At 45.0% G+C, this 18761-nt stretch overlaps 1 pseudogene; it reads right to left on the reverse strand.

Moving 5' to 3' along the window:
* The window catches only part of LOC119945110, a 29723-nt pseudogene extending 13375 nt beyond the window's left edge, over positions 1-16348 (reverse strand).
* Positions 16349-18761: the final 2413 nt, after the last annotated feature.

Genomic DNA, 18761 nt, shown 5'->3' on the forward strand with positions numbered 1-18761 from the left:
CCAGGATAAGGCGCAGGAGGATGGCCAGGACCAGGCAGAAGAGGAAGGCCAGGAACAGGTGTATGTGTATGGTCAATTCAAAGGGGAGAATGAGGTGGAAGGACAGGGACAAGCAGGAGAGGAAGCCCAGGACCAGACTGAGGAGAAAAGCCAGGACCAGATGGAGGAGGGCCAGGACCAGGAAAAGGAGTATGACCAGGACTGGGCTGAGGAGGCAGAACAAATTGAACACAGAGAGCCAGGACCAGGCGGAAGAGGAGGGACAATACCAGGTGGCAGAGAAAGGCCAGGATCAGGCAGAGGAGGAGGGCCAGGATCAGGCTAAAGAGGAGAGCTAGGAACAGGCGGGGGAGGAGGACCAAGAGAAGACAGAGAGGATGGCCAGGACCAGGCAGAAGTCATGGGTCAGGACCAGCCAAGGTGGAGGGTCAGGACCAGACAGGGGAAAAGGGCCAGGCCCACACATAGAAAGGCTAGGACCAGGCAGATGTGTATAGTCAGGACCATGGGGAGGAAGAGGGCCTTACCCAGCCTCAGGTGGAGGGCCAGGACAAGGCAGAGGCTGAGGGTTGGGTACAGATAAAGGAGGAGGACGATAACTGGGCAGAGATAGTGGGCCAGGACTAGGTGTAGGCAGACGGCCAGACCAGGAGGAGGAGGATGACAAGGATCAGGCAGAGGTGGAGGCCAGGACCAGGCAGAGGTGGAGGGATGGGACCAGATGGAAGCTGAGGGCCAGGACCAGGAGTCGAAGGAGGGCAAAGACCAGGCAGAGAACCAGGTGGAGGAGAAGGGCCAGGACCAGGCAGAGGGGTGGGGCCAGGACCAGGTAGAGGAGGATGGCCGGGACAAGGTGGAGGAGGAAGACCAGGATCAATTAGAGGTGGTGGACCCAGAGTGGGCCGAGCTGGAGGGTCAGGACCAGATGGGGGAAGAGGGTCAGACCCAGACACAGAAGGGCTAGGACCAGGCAGATATTTATGGTCAGGACCAAGAAGGGGAAGAGGGCCGTAACCATAATCGGGTGGAAGGACATGACAAGGCAGAGGAGAAGGGCCAGGACAAGATGGAGGCGGAGAGCCAGGACCTGGATGACTGAGACAGACTGAGCCTTAGCCATAACCCTAAACCCTAACACTAATCCTAATTTAAACCCTAACACTAACCTTAACCTTCACCCTAAACCTAGTCCTAATCCTAGTCCTAAACTGAAACCTAACCTTAACCCTAATCCTTGCCCCAACTTTAGCCATAATCCTAGCCTAACCTAGCCTAAGCCTAACCCTCACCTAATCATAACTCTAACCCTAACCCTAATCCTATCCTTATCTCTAAAACTCACCCAAGGCCTGGCCCTAGCCCTAATGCTAACACTAACCCTAACTCAGTACCCAACAATAACCCAAACCTATGCATCACCCTAAACCTAGCCATAACACTCACCCTAACTCTAGATCTGGTGCTAGCTCTTAGCACTAACCCTAATTCTAACCTCAACCCTAACCCCAAAGTTAACCCTAGTCCTCCACCTACCCTAACCCTCTCACCAGCCTTAGCTGTAAGCCTATCCATAACCCCAACTCTAGCTCTCATACTAACTCTAACCCTAAACCTAACTCTATATCTCACACTAACCCTAACCCTTATTCTAGCCCTAAACCTAACCCTAACTGTAACCCTGGCCATAGCTCTATCTGTTGCCAAATTGTACTTTTCAAGCACTTAGTCCAGTGCTCTGCACACAGTAAGTGTTCAAGGAATACGATTGAATGGAGAAATTAATGAATAGCTAAACCCAACCCCAACACTAACCCTAACTCTAACCTTTCCCTTTACTCAATCCCAAACCATAAATTTCACTGTTACTCTAACCATTATCCTAACCTTAGAGCTACCCCTTGCGCTAACTCTAATCCAAAACCCAACTCTAACTCTAAACCTAACCCTAGCCCTCGGTCTTGCTCTTGTCCTAACCCTAAACCCAACATTAACTTTAGCCTTAGACCTAGCTGTAATCATCCCCCTAGCACTAGCTCTAGGCCTAGCCCAAGTCCTAATCCTAACCCTAAACCTAACCCTAGATCTAGCCCTAAACCTTACCTTAACCCTTAACCTAATGCTAGTCATAGTGCTAACCCTAACCCTAACACTAATCCTAACCTTAACTTTAATCCTAACCTTAACATAAAACTTTAAACCTGACCCTACCAATACCCCTAACTCTAAACTTAAACCTAACCCTAACCTTGGTCCTCTCCCTATCCCTAACATACCCCCAACACTAGCCATTACCCAAACCCTAACTCTAAGCACAGCCCTAACACTAGCGCCAGGTCTAGCCCTCATGCCAAGACTAACCTTAACAGTAATACTAACCCCAACCCTCACCCTCACCCTCATCTAACCCTAACCCTAATTAGTATTACTAACCCCAGCCCTAACCTTAACCATAAACCTAACCCCAACTGAAACCCAAAGCTTGACTCTAGCCCTAACCCTAAACATTAATCCTAAACCTAAAAATAATCTGAACCCAAACTCTAATTCTAACTCTAATTAGCCCTAACCTAACCCTAATCCTAACCCTAACCCTAAACATAACCCTAAACCTAAATTTAAACATAACACTAATTCTTACCTTAAACCTAACCCTAATCCTATCCCTAACTCTAGCTCTAAACTCAGCCCTAACTCTAAATCTAACCCTAAACCTACCTCTAAATTTGGTTCTTATCCATATACCTAACCCTAACTCTAAATTTAATTTTAACCTTAGTCCTAGCTTTACTCCAAGCTCTAACCCTAAAATCAATTGTAACCCTAAACTTCACTCTAATCCTAACCTTAACCATAGCCCTAGCCCAAACCCTATCCTTATCACTAACCATAATTCTACCCCTAACCCTAATTGTAAACCTAAATCTAACTGTAGTTATAGGCCTACCCCTAGCTTTAACCCATACCCTAACCCTATTGCTCACTCTAACCCCAGAGATAATCCTAGCCCTAGGCCTAGCCTTAACCATTACAATAAACCTAACCTTAATCCTACTGCTAATGCTGACCACAAGTCTAGCCCTAAACCTAAACCTAACCCTAACCCTAAAGAAAAACATAACCTTAAACCTAACTCTAACCCTAACTCTAACCCTTAACTTCACACTAACCCTAGCTCTCATCCTTAACTCTAGTCTTAACTCTAACCCTAGCCCTAGCACTAACTCTAACTCTAATTCCAACTCCAACTCTGATCCTAACCCTAACCCAAGCCCGAACTAACCCTAACCCTAACCTAACTCAAATCCTAAACCTATCTTTAACTCTAATCCCCAGACTTTCACTAAGTATCCAGGGGCTGTAGAAGCCTGTCCGGGGGCCATGAGAGTGGCCTCTTCCAGCCCCGAATATGCCATTCACACTCCAACTCATTCAAGGGCAACAAATTGTGCTAAACCTAACACTAGACCCTAACACTAACCCTAGTGTAACCCGAACTCTAAAACTAACCATAACCATAAACCTATTCCTTGCTTTAGCTCTAACCCTATCCGTGAACCCTACTCCTATCCTTAAACCTAATTCTAACCCTAACCCTAAACCTAAACCCTAGTTCTTAACTTTAACTGTGTTAAAACCCCACCTGTGTAAGCATCCTATGCTCAGTTTGTGGACGGTTCAGTGCCTGGACTGGTGGTCATTCATTCATTCATTCAATCGTATTTATTGAGAGCTTACTGTGTGCAGAGCACTGCACTAAGCGCCTGGGAAGTACAATTCAGCAACAAATAGAGACAATCCCTGCCCACAACGGGCTCACAGTATAGAAGAGGGGAAATAAACATCATAACAATAACAATGCATCAGTAGCATCATTATAAATAAATAGAATTATAGATATATACACATCATTAATAAAAATGAAATCATAATTATAAATATGTACATATATACGCAAGTGCTGTGGTGAGGCAGTTTAGAGCAAAGGGAGAGGGTCAGGGCACTGGGGAGTGGAGGGGGAGCAGAGGAAAAGGGGGGTTTAGTGAGCCCACCTGGGAGGGAGTAGGATTAATTTGCCTGATTTGGAGTGAGCTGTGGTCCCTAGATAGCCCTAGCCCTAAAGCTAACCCTAACCTTGGCATAGCATAAACCCTAAGTCTAACTTCAAGCCTAACTCTAACCCTACCCATAACCCTAACTGTAATTCTAACTTAACACTAACTTTAGCTCGAGTCTTAACCTAAACACTAACACTTACTCTAATCCTAACCCTAATCCTAATGGAGCCCTAACCCCAATCTCTAACACTAACATTAATGCTAGGCCTAACTCTAAACCAAACCCTAATCCAAACCCTAGCCCCAAACCTAACCCTAACCCTAAATATAGGCCCAGCACTAACCCTAAGTCTAAACCTAAGACACGGCCCTACCCTTGGTGTTAAAACTAACCCTAACCATGACTCCAGTCCGATCTTAAACCAAAACCTAACCAAAGCCCTCATCCTAACCCTAACCCTAACTGTAAAGTCAGTCAACTGTAAACTGTAAAACTGTAACTGTATTCATTGAGCACTTATTGTATGCAGAGCACTGTATTAAGGGCTTGGGAGAGTACAATATAACAATAAATGGACACATTCCCTGCCCACAATAAGCTTGAAGTCTAGAGGGAGAGACAGATGTTAATATGAATAAATGATATACAGATATGTTCGTAAGTGCTGTGGGGCTGGGAGGGGGTGATGAATAAAGAGGGCAAGTCAGGGCAACACAGAATGGTGTGAGAGAGCAGAGGAAAGGAAGACTTAGACAGGGAAGACCTCTTGAAGAAGATGCACCTTTGATAAGGCTTTGAATGGGGGAGAGAGTAATTGTTGGATTTGAGGAGGGAGGGTATTCCAGACCATAAGCAGGACCTGAGAAAGTGGTCGGTGGCAATACAGACAAGATCAAGGTACAGTGAAAAAGTTAGCATTAGAGAGGTAAAGAGTGTGGGCTGGGTTGTAGCAGGAGAGTAGCAAGGTGAAGTAGGAGGGGGCAAGGTGACTGAGTGTTTTGAAGCCAATGGTGAGGAGTTTTTGTTTGATTCGAAGGTGGATGGGCAACCACTAGAGTTTCTTGAGGAGTGGGTGAACATGTTCTGAACATTTTTGAAGAAAAAATGATCTGGGCAGCAGATTCAAGTATGGACTGGAGTGGGGAGAGACAGGGGGCTAGGAGGTCAGCAAATAGGCTGTTACAGTAATCAAGGTGGGATAGGATAAATGATTGTATTAACATAGTAGCAGTTTGGATGGGGAGGAAAGGACAGATTTTAGCTATGTAGTGAAGGTGATACCAACAGGATTTAGAGATGGATTGAATATATGGGTTGAATGAGAGAGAGAAGTCAAAGATGAGTTTATGGGTTCAAATCCTGGCTCCACCACTCATCTGCTGTGTGACCTTAGTCAAGTCACTTCACTTCTCTGTGCCTTAGTTACCTCATCAGGAAAATGGGGATTGCGATTGCGAACCCCATTTGGGACAGTCAACCTGATTTACTTGCATCCACCCCAGTAATAATAATAATAATAATAATAATAATAATAATAATAATAGTATTTGTTAAGTGCTGGACATCGTACTAAGTGCTGGGGTGGATACAAGCAAATTGGGTAGGACACAGTCCCTGCCCCCTGTGGGGCTCATGTTCTCAATCCCCACTTTACAGATGAGGTAACTGAGGCCCAGAGAAGTGAAGTGACTCGTCCAAGACCACACAGCAGACAAGTGGTAGAATGGGATTAGAACCCATGACCTTCTGACTCCCAGGCCCATGCTCTATCCACTATGCAATGCTGCTTCTCAGTGCCCAAGTGCTTAACAAATACCACAATTATTATGATTAAGGATAAAATCAAGGGCAAAGGCTTTTGAGACAAGAAGGATGGTGTTGTCATCTATGGTGAGGAGAAAGTCAAGGGGAGAAGAGGGTTTGGGTGGGGAGATGAAGAGTTCTGTTTTGGACATGTTAAGCTTTAGGTGATAGGAAGACATCCAAGTAGAGGTGTCTTGAAGGCAGGAGGAAATACGAGACTGCAGAGAGGGAGAGAGATCAGGGCTGAAGATGTATATTTGGTTATCATCTGCAGCTGAAACCATGAGAGCAAATGAGTTCTCCAAGGAAGTGGGTGTAGATGGAAAAAATAAGGGGACCCAGAAATGACCCTTGAGGGAACTCTAGAGCTGGTGGTGGGAGGAAGAGGAGGAGCCCATGAAGGAGACTGAAAATGAGTGGCCAGAGCGATAAGAGGGGAACCAGAAGAGGACAGCACCAGTAAAGCCAAGATTGGACAACATTTCCAGTAAAAAAGGGGTGGTCAACAGTGTCGAAGACAGCTGAGAGGTCGAGGAGGAGTAGGATTGAATGGAGGCCATTGGATTTGTCATGAAGGAGATCATTGGTGACCTTTGAGAGGGAGGTTTCTGTGGAGTGAAGAGGTTGGAAGCAAGAGTGGAGGGGGTCAAGGAGACAACTGAAGGAGAGGAATTTGAGACAGCAGGCGGAGACAACTTTCTCGAAGAGTTTGGAGAGGAATGGTAGGAGGGAGATTGGGTGATAACTGGAGGGAGTCACTGGGTCAAGGGAGGGGGATTTTTAGGATAGCGGAGATATGGGAAACTTCGAAAGCAGTGGGGAAGAAGACATGGATAGTGAATATAGAGTAAATCAGTCTCTAACCCTAACCCTAGACCTTGGCCTAGCTCTAGCCCTAGCCCCAACTCTAACCCTCACCCTAATCCTAGGCCTTGGCCTAGTAGGAGCCTTTTCCATAACCCTAATCCTAATGCAATCATAACCCTAATTTTAATACTAATTATAACCATAGCCCAACCATAAACTTCACCATAACCCTAAACATAACACAAAATCCAGGTCTAATCCAAACTCTAACCCTAGCCATAGGCCTAGCCTTATGCCGGAAGTAGATGAGCAACCAGTAACACTAACCTCTATCTATAACCTTAAATCGAAGCCTAAATGTGGCCCTAACCCTAACACTAAGTCAAACCCTATCCCTATTCTACCTGGAGGTATATGAGCGACCACTAACACTAACCTCTATCTATAACCTTAAATTGAAGCCTAAATGTAGCCCTAACCCTAACACTAAGTCTAACCCTATCCCTATTCTAGGCCTAGTCATAATGCTAAATCTAACCATAATCATTCATTCATTCAATCGCATTTATTGAGAGCTTACTGTGTGCAGAGCACTGTACTAAGCGCTTGGGAAGTACAGATTGTCAACATACAGAGATGGTCTTAACTATAGCTCTAATAGTAACCCTAACCTTAACTCTAACCCTTACCCCAGCTCTAGCCCTAACCGTAACCCAATCCCTAACCCTAACCCTAACCCTAACCACAGCAACCTAATCCTAAACATAACCTTAACCCTAACCCTAACCCTAACCTACCCCAATCTTAACCATAAACTTAACCCTCACCCTAGCCCTAACAGTAACCCTAGCCTTAACTCTAAACCTATCCCCAGATCTAGCCCTAACCTTAACCCAAACCCTAACTGTAACCCTAAAAATAGAAATAGCCAGAAACCCAACACTAGCCCTAACCCTAAACCTAACCCTAATCCTAGCCCTAGCCCTAATTTGAACCATAACTCTAACAATAACCCTAGGCCTAGCCTTAACCTTAGTCCTAACTCTAGCCTTAACCCATACCTTAACTCTAACTCTAATCCTCTACCTAACCTTCTACCTACCCATAACCCTAATCTAAATCTTAACCCTAATACTAACCAAAACTAATGCTAACCTTAAAACTAAACCCAGCATGCACCATAACCCTTATGTTTAATCCTAAACTAACCCAAAACTTAACCATAGCACCTAACCATAACTTAGCCCTACCCCTAACCCTTACAATATCCTTAGCTATGAACCTAAATTTAGCCCTAGCTCTAACCCCAATCCTAAACCTATCCCTAAACTTCACTGTATCTTTAATCTTAACCCTAAACTTAACTCTCACCTTAACCATACCCCTAAGCCTACCTCTAAATTTGGCTATAACCCTAGTGCTAAAACTAACTGTAACCCTAAATGTAGCCTTTATGTTAACCCTAGCACTAACCCTAAATCTAACTTTTGCCCTAACACTAACCCTAGCCATTAACCAAATGGGCTGTTCTTGAAATGTCAAATGTTCAGTTCCATATAAAATAATAATATACAGTAATGGAAAATAACTACACTGATCCTTGCCCTATTGTGTACAGCCCACCAGGAGTCCGATCTTCTTCATGTGGCATTTTTCATCAATCTTGCTAAGTAAGAAATTTGAGTGAATGTGTTTCTCTCCATGCCGTCAAAGTAGCTTGTGGTGAAACCCCTTCAGGCACGAATTGCCAAATAGGTTCTTGAAATTTCAAATGTTCTTTTCCATGTACATACTAATGCAATAGCATTTGATCCTTGCTGTCAGTGTAGATATCACTGTCATCACTGACACTGATGTCAGTGCTGTTAGCCCATCAGGAGTCTGTTATACTTCATATGTCATTTTTCTTCCATCTTCCTAAGTAACAAAGTTGAAGTAATGTGTGTTTCTCTCCATTGTGTCAAAGTCACTTGAGGTAAAACCACTCTGGCATGAAATGCTAACTGGGATCTTGAAATTTCAAATGTTCATTTCCATGTACATAGTAATGCAGTAATAAAAAAGAGCTACACTGATATTTACTCTCCAGTATTCAGCCCATCACTAGCCCATCATTGTATTCTGCTGTACAATTTTTCTTCTATCCAGCTATGTAGGTAAGTTGAGTGTGGTATTCCATCCATTTTGTCAAAATGACCACCTTCACAGAGCGCACACGATGCAGTAAGAATTTTGCCACTACCAGGTTCAAGGGTTTCTGTTGGGTTACAAGAGAGCACATAGGTGCAAGGATGTTGTGTTGAGCAGTTTAGGCTTTTATGTAAAAACATGCATATTGCAGTCTAGGGAGCTTAACCCGATCACTCTGTGTAACTGACAGGTGCTCTATACTGTGCTTAAAGTGCGGCATGGTCTTTGAGTCCAAACACCAGTCATCAGCCTCTAGCATGACAAGTGCTGTGAAACCTTTCTGAAACGAAATACCAAATGGTCCTCTTTTGAAATTTCAAATGTTCTGGTACCTATACAATAGCAATAAAGTAACAGAAGATGTCTACACAGTTCCTAGCCCTCCAATGTACATCCCAACAGGAGTCAAGTCTTCTGTGGACCATTTGTCTTTTGTCTTGAAAAGTAAGAAAGTTGCATGAATGCGTTCTTCTCTATTGAGTCAAAGTCAGTGGCATTGAACCCCTCTGGCATAAACTGCCATTTGGACTCTTCCTGAAATTTCAAATATTCCTTTCCATGTACTATAGTAATACAGTAACATAAGATATCTACACTGATCCTTGCCCTGCAGTGTATATCCCATCAAGAGTTTAGTCTTCTACATGTCCATCTTTCTTCTGTCCTGCTAAGCCAATATGTGGTTCTGTCTATTTTTTCCAAATTGACTGCCTTCACAAGAGAGCATACTTGATGCTGTAAGAATTTTGACACCAACAAGCTCAAGGTATTCTCTTTTACTTTATGTTGGGATATAAGAGCACACGTAGGTGCAAAGATGTTGCGCTGAGCAGTTTAGGCCATTATCCCAGAACATGCATATAGCCTTGTAGGTAGTTTATCCCAATCACTCCGTGATTATATTTTCCATAATCTGCTTATAGTGAGGCATGCTGTTTGAGTTCAAACACCAGTCACACTGTCTAGCAAGACATGTGCATTGAAACCTAACACGAGATACCAAATGAGCTCTTCTTGAAATTTCAAGTTTTCAGGTCCGTGTACAGTAGCAATATAGTAAAAGAAGATATCTACACTGATCTGTGCCCTGCAGTATACATCCCATTAGGGGCCTAGTCTTTTGCATATGCCACTTTACTTATATCCTGCTCAGTAAGAAAGGTAATTAAAAGTGTTTTTCTCTCAAGTATGTCAAAGTCAGTTGTGGCAAAACCCCTCTGGCATGAAATTCCAAATGAGGTCTTGTTGAAATTTCAATTGTTCAGTACCATGTACAACAGCAATACAGAAACAGAAGCTATCTACTCGGATCCTGCCCTGCATTGTATAGCCTATCAGGAGTCTAGGCTTGTGCATGTGCCATTTTTCTCCTACCTTCTTATTTAGGAAGCTGATCAAATGTGTGTTTCTCTCCAATCTGTCAACATCACTTTAGTTGATACCCCTCTGGATCAATGATGATGATGATGGTATTTGTTGAGTGCTTACTGTGTGCCAAGCAATGTTCAAAGTGCTGGGGTAGATACAAGGTGATCAGGTTGTCCCACTTGGGGCTCACAGTCTCAATCCCCATTTTACAAATAAGGCAACTGAGGCACAGAGAAGTTAAGTGACTTGCACAAGGTCACACAGCAGACAAGAAGCAGAACTGGAGTTGGAACCCACGACCTCTGACTCCCAAGCCCGTGCTCTTGCCACTAGGCTCTGCTGGATCAATATGCCAAATGGGATCTTCTTGAAATTTCAAACGCTCAGTTCTATGTATAACAGCAATACAGTAGCAGAAGTTATCTATACTGATCCTTGCCCTGCAATGTACAGCCCAGTAGAAGTATAGTTTTCTACATGTACCATTTTTCTTCTATCCTCCCTGTTAAGAAAGGCAAGTGAAAACATTTTTCTGCCAGTCATGTAAAAATCACTAGTGTCACTTGCATAAAAGTCAAGGGTTTCAACCCAGTGGCAAGAATTACCAAATGTGCACTTCTTGACATCTCAAATCTTCAGTTCCATGTATTAGTAATACAGTAACAGAAGGTACCTATACAGATACTTGCTCTCCTCTGCTGTAAGTGCCATTTTTTCATTCATTCATTCATTCATTCATTCATTCATTCAATCGTATTTATTGAGCGCTTACTGTGTGCAGAGCACTGTACTAAGCGCTTGGGAAGTACAAGTTGGCAACATAAGAGATGGTCCCTACCCAACAGTGGGCTCACAGTCTAGAAGGGGGGGAACAGAGAACAAAACAAAACATATTAACAGAATAAAATAAATAGAATAAATATGTACAAGTAAAAAATAAATAAATAGAATAATAAATACGTACAAACATATATACATACATACAGGTGTTGTGGGGAAGGGAAGGAGGTAAGATGGGGGGATGGAGAGGGGGGCGAGGGGGAGAGGAAGGAAGGGGCTCAGTCTGGGAAGGCCTCCTGGAGGAGGTGAGCTCTCAGTAGGGCCTTGAAGGGAGAAAGAGAGATAGCTTGGTGGGTGTGCAGAGGGAGGGCATTCCAGGCCCGGGGGATGACGTGGGCCGGGGGTCGACAGCGGAACAGGCGAGAATGAGGCACGGTGAGGAGATCAGCGGTAGAGGAATGGAGGGTGCGGGCTGGACTGTAGAAGAAGAGAAGGGAGGTGAGGTAGGAGGGGAGGAGGTGATGGAGATCCTTGAAGCCGAGGGTGAGGAGTTTCTGCCTGATGCGTAGGTTGATTGGTAGCCACTGGAGATTTTTGAGGAGGAGAGTAACATGCCCAGAGCGTTTCTGGACAAAGATAATCCGGGCAGTGGCGTGAAGTATGGATTGAAGAGGGGAGAGACAGGAGGATGGGAGATCGGAGAGGAGGCTGATACAGTAATCCATGCGGGATATGATGGGAGCTTGAACGAGCAGGTTAGCGGTTTGGATGGAGAGGAAAGGGCGGATCTTGGCAATGTTGCGGAGCTGAGACCGGCAGGTTTTGGTAATGGCTTGGATTTGAGGGGTGAACGAGAGAGCAGAGTCGAGGATGACACCAAGGTTGTGGGCTTATGAGACGGGAAGGGTGGTAGTGCCTTCAACAGTGATGGGAAAGTCAGGGAGAGGGCAGGGTTTGGGAGGGAAGACAAGGAGTTCAGTCTTGGACATGTTAAGTTTTAGGTGGTGGGCAGACATCCAGATGGAGATGTCCTGAAGGCAGGAGGAGATGCGAGCCTGGAGGGAGGGAGGGAGAGCAGGGGCAGAGATGTAGATTTGGGTGTCATCAGTGTAGAGATGATAGTTGAAGCCTTGGGAGCGAATGAGGTCACCAAGGGAGTGAGTGTAGATCGAGAACAGAAGGGGACCAAGAACTGAACCTTGAGGAACCCCTACAGTAAGGGGATGGGAGAGGGAGGAGGAGCCTGCAAAAGAGACTGAGAATGAACGACCGGACAGATAAGAGGAGAACGAGGAGAGGACGGAATCTGTGAAGCAAAGGTTGGATAGCATGTTGAGGAGAAGGGGGTGGTCCACCGTGTCCAAGGCAGCTGAGAGGTCGAGGAGGATTAGGATAGATAAATAATCTATCCTATCCTATCTATCTAAATAATTTTCTAAATAAGAAATAAGAAAGTGGAGTGAATGTGTGTTCCTCTTCATCCTGTCAAAATCAAATGCCAAAAGGGATCTTCAAGAAATTTCAAACGTACAATTCCATATAACATAGTAATACAGTAACAGGAGATTTGTCTACTCTGATCCTTACCCTTCAGTGAACAGCCCATCAGGAGCCTAGTCTTCTACATTAACCATTTTCATTACTTCCTGTTACATAGTCAAGTTAAGTGAATGTATGATCCTATCCAAGGAACATACTAGCTCAAGGTTTTCTGTTTTACTCTATGCTGGGATTTAAGAGTGCACATAATGCAAGTAAGAAAGATGAGTGAATGTGGGTTTCTCTCTATTGTGTCACAGTCTCTTGCTTTGAAACTTCACTGGCACAAAATCCCCAAAGGGCTCCTCTTGAAATTTCAAATATTCAGATCCAAGTACAACAGCAATATAGTAAAAGAAGACATCTATACTGATCCTTGCTCTGTTATTGTACAACCCACCTGGAGCCTAGCCTTCTGCATGTGCCACTTTCCTTCTATCCAACTAGTTGAGAAAGGTGAGTGAAAGTGTTTTTCTCTCAGTTGTGTAAAAGTCTATTGCGTTGATACTGCTATGGCAAAAGACTTTAAATGGGAGCTTCATGAAATTTCAAATGTTCAGTTCTATCCTTGCACTGTAGTATGCATCCATTGTGAGTCGTGTTCTGCATGCATCATTTTTCCTCTGCCTTGTCAAGTATACAAATTAAATAAGAAAGTTGATTAAAGGTGTGTTTCTCTCAGTCCTATCAAAGCCACTTGCATTGAAACCTGTATGGCACCAAATGCCCTATGAACTCCTCTTGTAATTTCAAATGTTTAGTTCCATGTACAACAATAGAGTTACAGAAGATATCCACACTGATTCTTGTTCGGCAGTGTACAGCCTATCAGGAGTCTAGTCCTCCGCATGAGTCATTTTTCTTCTACCTTGTAAGAGTGAATGTCATGAGTGAATTGCTGAATTGTACTCCTTTATTGTTGAATTGTACTTTCCAAGTGCTTAGTACAGTGCTCTGCACACAGTAAGCACTCAATATATTAGAGAAGCAGCGTGGCTCAGTCGAAAGAGCACGGTCTTGAGCCAGAGGTCCTGGGTTCTAATCCCAGCTCTGCCACATGTCTGCTGTGTGACCTTGGACAAGTCACTTAACTTCTCTGGGCCTTAGTTACCTCATCTGTAAAATGAGGATTAAAACTGTGAGCCCCACGTGGGACAATCTGATCACCGTGTATACCCCCAGCGCTTAGAACAGTGCTTTACACATAGTAAGCGCTTAACAAATGCCATCATCATCATTATTATTATTATATGATTGAATGAAAGAATGATTGAAAGAATGATGAATGAATGTGCATTTTATCAATTCTGTAAAAGTTACTTGCTTTAAAACCCCTCTGGCATGAAATGCTAAATGGAAGCTTCATGAAATTTCAAACGTTCAGTTCCATGTAAAATAGTGATACAGAAACAGAAGATGCCTACACTGATCCTTGCACTGTAGTATGCAGACCAACAGGAGTATAGTGTTCGGCATGTACCATTTTTCTTTTATTCATTCATTCATTCATTCATTCAATCAACCGTATTTATTGAGTGCTTACTGTGTGCAGAGCACTGTACTAAGCGCTTGGGAAGTACAAGTTGGCAACATATAGAGACGGTCCCTACCCAACAGTGGGCTCACAGTCTAGAAGGGGGAGACAGAGAACAAAACAAAACATATTAACAAAATAAAATAAATAGAATAAACATGTACAAATAAAGTAAATAAATAAATAGAGTAATAAATACGTACAAACATATATACATATATACAGGTGCTGTGGAGAAGGGAAGGAGGTAAGGCGGGGGGATGGGGGGTGGGGGAGAGGAAGGAGGGGTCTCAGTCTGGGAAGGCCTTCTGGAGGAGGTGAGCTCTCAGTAGGGACTTGAAGGGAGGAAGAGTGCTAGCTTGGCAGATGTGCAGAGGGAGGGCATTCCAGGCCAGGGGGATGATGTGGGCCGGGGGTCGACAGCGGGACAGGCGAGAACGAGGCATGGTGAGGAGATTAGCATCATCATCATCATCAATCGTATTTATTGAGCGCTTACTATGTGCAGAGCACTGTACTAAGCGCTTGGGAAGTACAAATTGGCAACATATAGAGACAGTCCCTACCCAACAGTGGGCTCACAGTCTAAAAGGGGAAGACAGAGAACAAAACCAAGCATACTAACAAAATAAAATAAATAGAATAGATATGTACAAGTAAAATAAATAAATAAATAGAGGAATAAATATGTACAAACATATATACATATATACAGGTGCTGTGGAGAAGGGAAGGAGGTAAGAAGGGGGGGTTGGAGGGGGGCGAGGGGGAGAGGAAGGAAGGGGCTCAGTCTGGGAAGGCCTCCTGGAGGACGTGAGCTCTCAATAGGGCCTTGAAGGGAGGAAGAGAGCTAGCTTGGCGGATGGGCAGAGGGAGGGCATTCCAGGCCCGGGGGATGACGTGGGCCGGGGGTCGATGGCGGGACAGGCGAGAACGAGGTACGGTGAGGAGATTAGCGGCGGAGGAGCAGAGGGTGTGGGCTGGGCTGTAGAAGGAGAGAAGGGAGGTGAGGTAGGAGGGGGCGAGGTGATGGACAGCCTTGAAGCCCAGGGTGAGGAGTTTCTGCCTGATGCGCAGATTGATTGGTAGCCACTGGAGATTTCTGAGGAGGGGAGTGATATGCCCAGAGCGTTTCTGGACAAAGATAATCCGGGCAGCAGCATGAAGTATGGATTGAAGTGGAGAGAGACATGAGGATGGGAGATCAGAGAGAAGGCTGATGCGGTAGTCCAGACGGGACAGGATGAGAGCTTGAATGAGCAGGGTAGCGGTATGGATGGAGAGGAAAGGGCAGATCTTGGCAATGTTGCGGAGCTGAGACTGGCAGGTTTTGGTGACGGCTTGGATGTGAGGGATGAATGAGAGAGCGGAGTCGAGGAAGACACCAAGGTTGTGGGCTTGTGAGACGGGAAGGATGGTAGTGCCATCAACAGAGATGGGAAAGTCAGGGAGAGGGCAAGGTTTGGGGGGGAAAACAAGGAGTTCAGTCTTCGACATGTTGAGCTTTAGGTGGCGGGCAGACATCCAAATGGAGATGTCCTGAAGGCAGGAGGAGATGCGAGCCTGGAGAGAGGGGGAGAGAGCAGGGGCAGCAGAGGAGCGGAGTGTGCGGGCTGGGCTCAGCAGAAGAGGAGTTCTCATGGTAGAGCCCTTGGACTAGGTCACTTAGAGCACTTGATATGAGTTCCACAATCTTTGTGTTCTGCAGCTGGGCCAGGCTGGTGCAGGCATTTTCTAGAAGGAAGTCCCCGCTCAGAATTGCGATTTTGTTTCCAAACTGTATTTCTTTCACGGGCCAGTCGGAAGTCTTCAACTCACCAAGGTTGACAATCCCACGGTGTACAAGAAAACTGTGTGGATGAGCTCAGTGATCTCCGCCAGGCTCCTCTGGCTGGGATAGATCCCACTGACCATTCCATGATCAAGGGCCAGGGTCGCGGGGCCACCGGATCCGGCCGCCTTGGAAACCAGGAGCACCACCAGGCTGCACATCTGCAGATTGTGCCGGCTGTCTTCCACCAAACCTCTGGCCGTGTTGAGCAGCGGGTGTCGGGTCCCCACCAGCTTGCGCACCTGCAGGGCGAGGTTGCTCAGTTCGTCGCTCAGCAGGCCGAGGAGGCTGATGAAGGAGGTGGGGTAGCTCACGATCTTCTCCACGTCCGACACCACCTGGCTCCAGGGCGTGGGGACCCCCGAGAACAGGCCCCTCCGGGGAGGGGCGCGGGGGTGCCCGGCCTCCAGCAGCCTCAGCAGCAGCCGCCACAGGCTCATGGTGGCCGTTCTCCCGGGGCTCGGACGGGGCGAGGCGAGGGGAGGAGGGCCACTCCAGACAGGGGCCACCCCGGGGGCGGAGCGGGAAGGGGGCTGAGGCCCGCCGGGCCCGGACGAGCTCTTCGGGAACCGCCTGGAACCGTGCACTTAACACCGCCCTGAAGCCGGAGCTCCAGCCCCCGAATCTCCCGCAGCCCTCGCCGCCCTGGGGGGCCGCCCTATGAACTCAGCTTGTAATTTCAAATGTTCAGTTTCATGTACAACAACAATACAGTAGCAGAGGGTCTCTACACTTATCTTTGCTCTGCAGTGTAGAGCCCATCAGGAGTCTAGTCCTCTGAATGAGTCATTTTTCTTCTAGCCTGCTAAGTAAGAGTGAATGTAATGAGCGAATGCATGTTTTCTCCATTCTGTAAAAGATACCTGCGTTGAAATCTCTCTGATAGGAAATGCTATGTGACAGCTTCATGAAATTTCAAATTTTCAGTTCCATGTAAAATAGTTCTACAGAAACAGAAAATGTCTATACTGATACTTGCACTGCAGTATGCAGCCCATCAAGGGTCTAGTTTTCTGCATGTACCATTTTTCTTCCATCTTGCTAAGCAGACAAGCTAAATAAGAAAGTTGACTGGATGTGTGTTCCTCTCAATCCTTTCAAAGCTATTTGTGCTGAAACCCGTTTGGCATGAAATGCCATGTGAACTCTTCTTGAAATTTCAAATGTTCATTTCTATGTGCAACAACAATAAGGTAACAGAGGATAGCTACACTGATCCTTGCCCTGCAGCGTTCAGCCCATCAGGAGTCTAGTCCTCTGTGTAAGTCATTTTTTTCTAGCCTGATAAGTGTTGAGGGTTGAGCGAATGTGTGTTTTCTCCATTCTGTAGAAGTCACTTGCATTGAAACCCTCTGGCAGGAAATGTTAAATGGGAGCTTCACTGAAATTTCAAATATTCAGTTCCATGTAAAATAGTAATACAGAAACAGAAGATGTCTTCACTGATCCTTCTACTGCAGTATGCAGTGTATCAGGAGTCTGGTGTTCTGCATGCACCATTTTTCTTCTATCCTGATAAGTAACCAAGTAGGAAAATTGATTGAATGTGAGTTTCTCTTAATCCTATCAAAGTAACCGGCGTTGAAACCTTTATGGCATGAAATGCCATATGAACTCTTCTTGAAATATCAAATGTTCAGTTCCATATATAACAGCAATATAGTAACAAAAGAGATCTACACCGATCTTTGCCTTGCAGGGTACAGTCCATCAGTAGTCTAGTGTTCTGCAAGTGCCATTTATCTTCTATCCCTCTAAATAATAAAGTTGAGGGAAATGTGTTTCCCTCTATTCCATAAAAGTCACTTGCATTGAAATGCCACTGGCATGAAATGTCAAATGGGATCTTGAAATTTCAAACGTTCAATTCCATGTAGAGTTCAGTTCTATCTAGAGTGATCGTTGCCCTGCAGTGTACAATCCTTCAGGGGTCTAATTTTTTGCATATGGCATCATCTATCCTGTTCTGTAAGAAAGGCAAGTGAATGTGTGTTTCTCTACATCCTACCAAAGCCACTTGTGTTGAAACCCTCTGGCAGAAAATACCAAATGGGCTCTTCTTCAAATGACAAATATTCAGTTCCAAGTAAACTAGGAACACAAGAGAGCTACACTGATCATCAACCTGCGACATAGATCCGATCTGGAATCCAGTCTTCTGGATCTGTCATTTTTCTTCTAGCCTGCTAATTAGGCAACTTTATTCAGTGTGTGAATTGGTCCATTTTGTCACACTCACTGTCTTTACAGAGAGCTCACTTGACACCTCAAGAACTTTGTAACTACTAGGCACATGGTTTTCTGTCTTATTGTTAGCTGTGTGACTTTGGGCAAGTCATTTAACTTCTATGTGTCTCAGTTACCTCATCTGTAAAAATGGGGATTAAGACTGTGAGCCCCCCGTGGGACAACCTGATCACCTTGTAACCTCCCCAGCACTTAGAACAGTGCTTTGCACAAAGTAAGCGCTTGATAAATTCTATTATTATTATTATTATTGTTTTATTTCTATTTTATGCTGTTGGGATCTAAGAGGGTATATAGGTAAAATGATGCTGTGTTGAGTAGTTTGGGCCTTTATCTCAAAACATGTATATTGTGTTCTAGTAAGTTTATGCTGCTGGCTATGCATGAATTTATGTGTTCTCTATACTCTGCTTAAGGAGCACCATGCTGTTTGAGTCGAAACTCCATTCATTCAATCGTATTTATTGAGAACTTACTGTGTGCAGAGCACTGTACTAAGTACTTGGAAAGTACAATTTGGCAACAGATAAAGACAATCCCTATCCAACAGTGGTCTCACAGTCGAGAAAGGGGAGACAAACAAAAAACAAAACAAGTAGGCAGGCA

Source organism: Tachyglossus aculeatus, chromosome 24 (assembly GCF_015852505.1).
Source record: "Tachyglossus aculeatus isolate mTacAcu1 chromosome 24, mTacAcu1.pri, whole genome shotgun sequence".
Taxonomy (NCBI): Eukaryota; Metazoa; Chordata; class Mammalia; order Monotremata; family Tachyglossidae; genus Tachyglossus; species Tachyglossus aculeatus.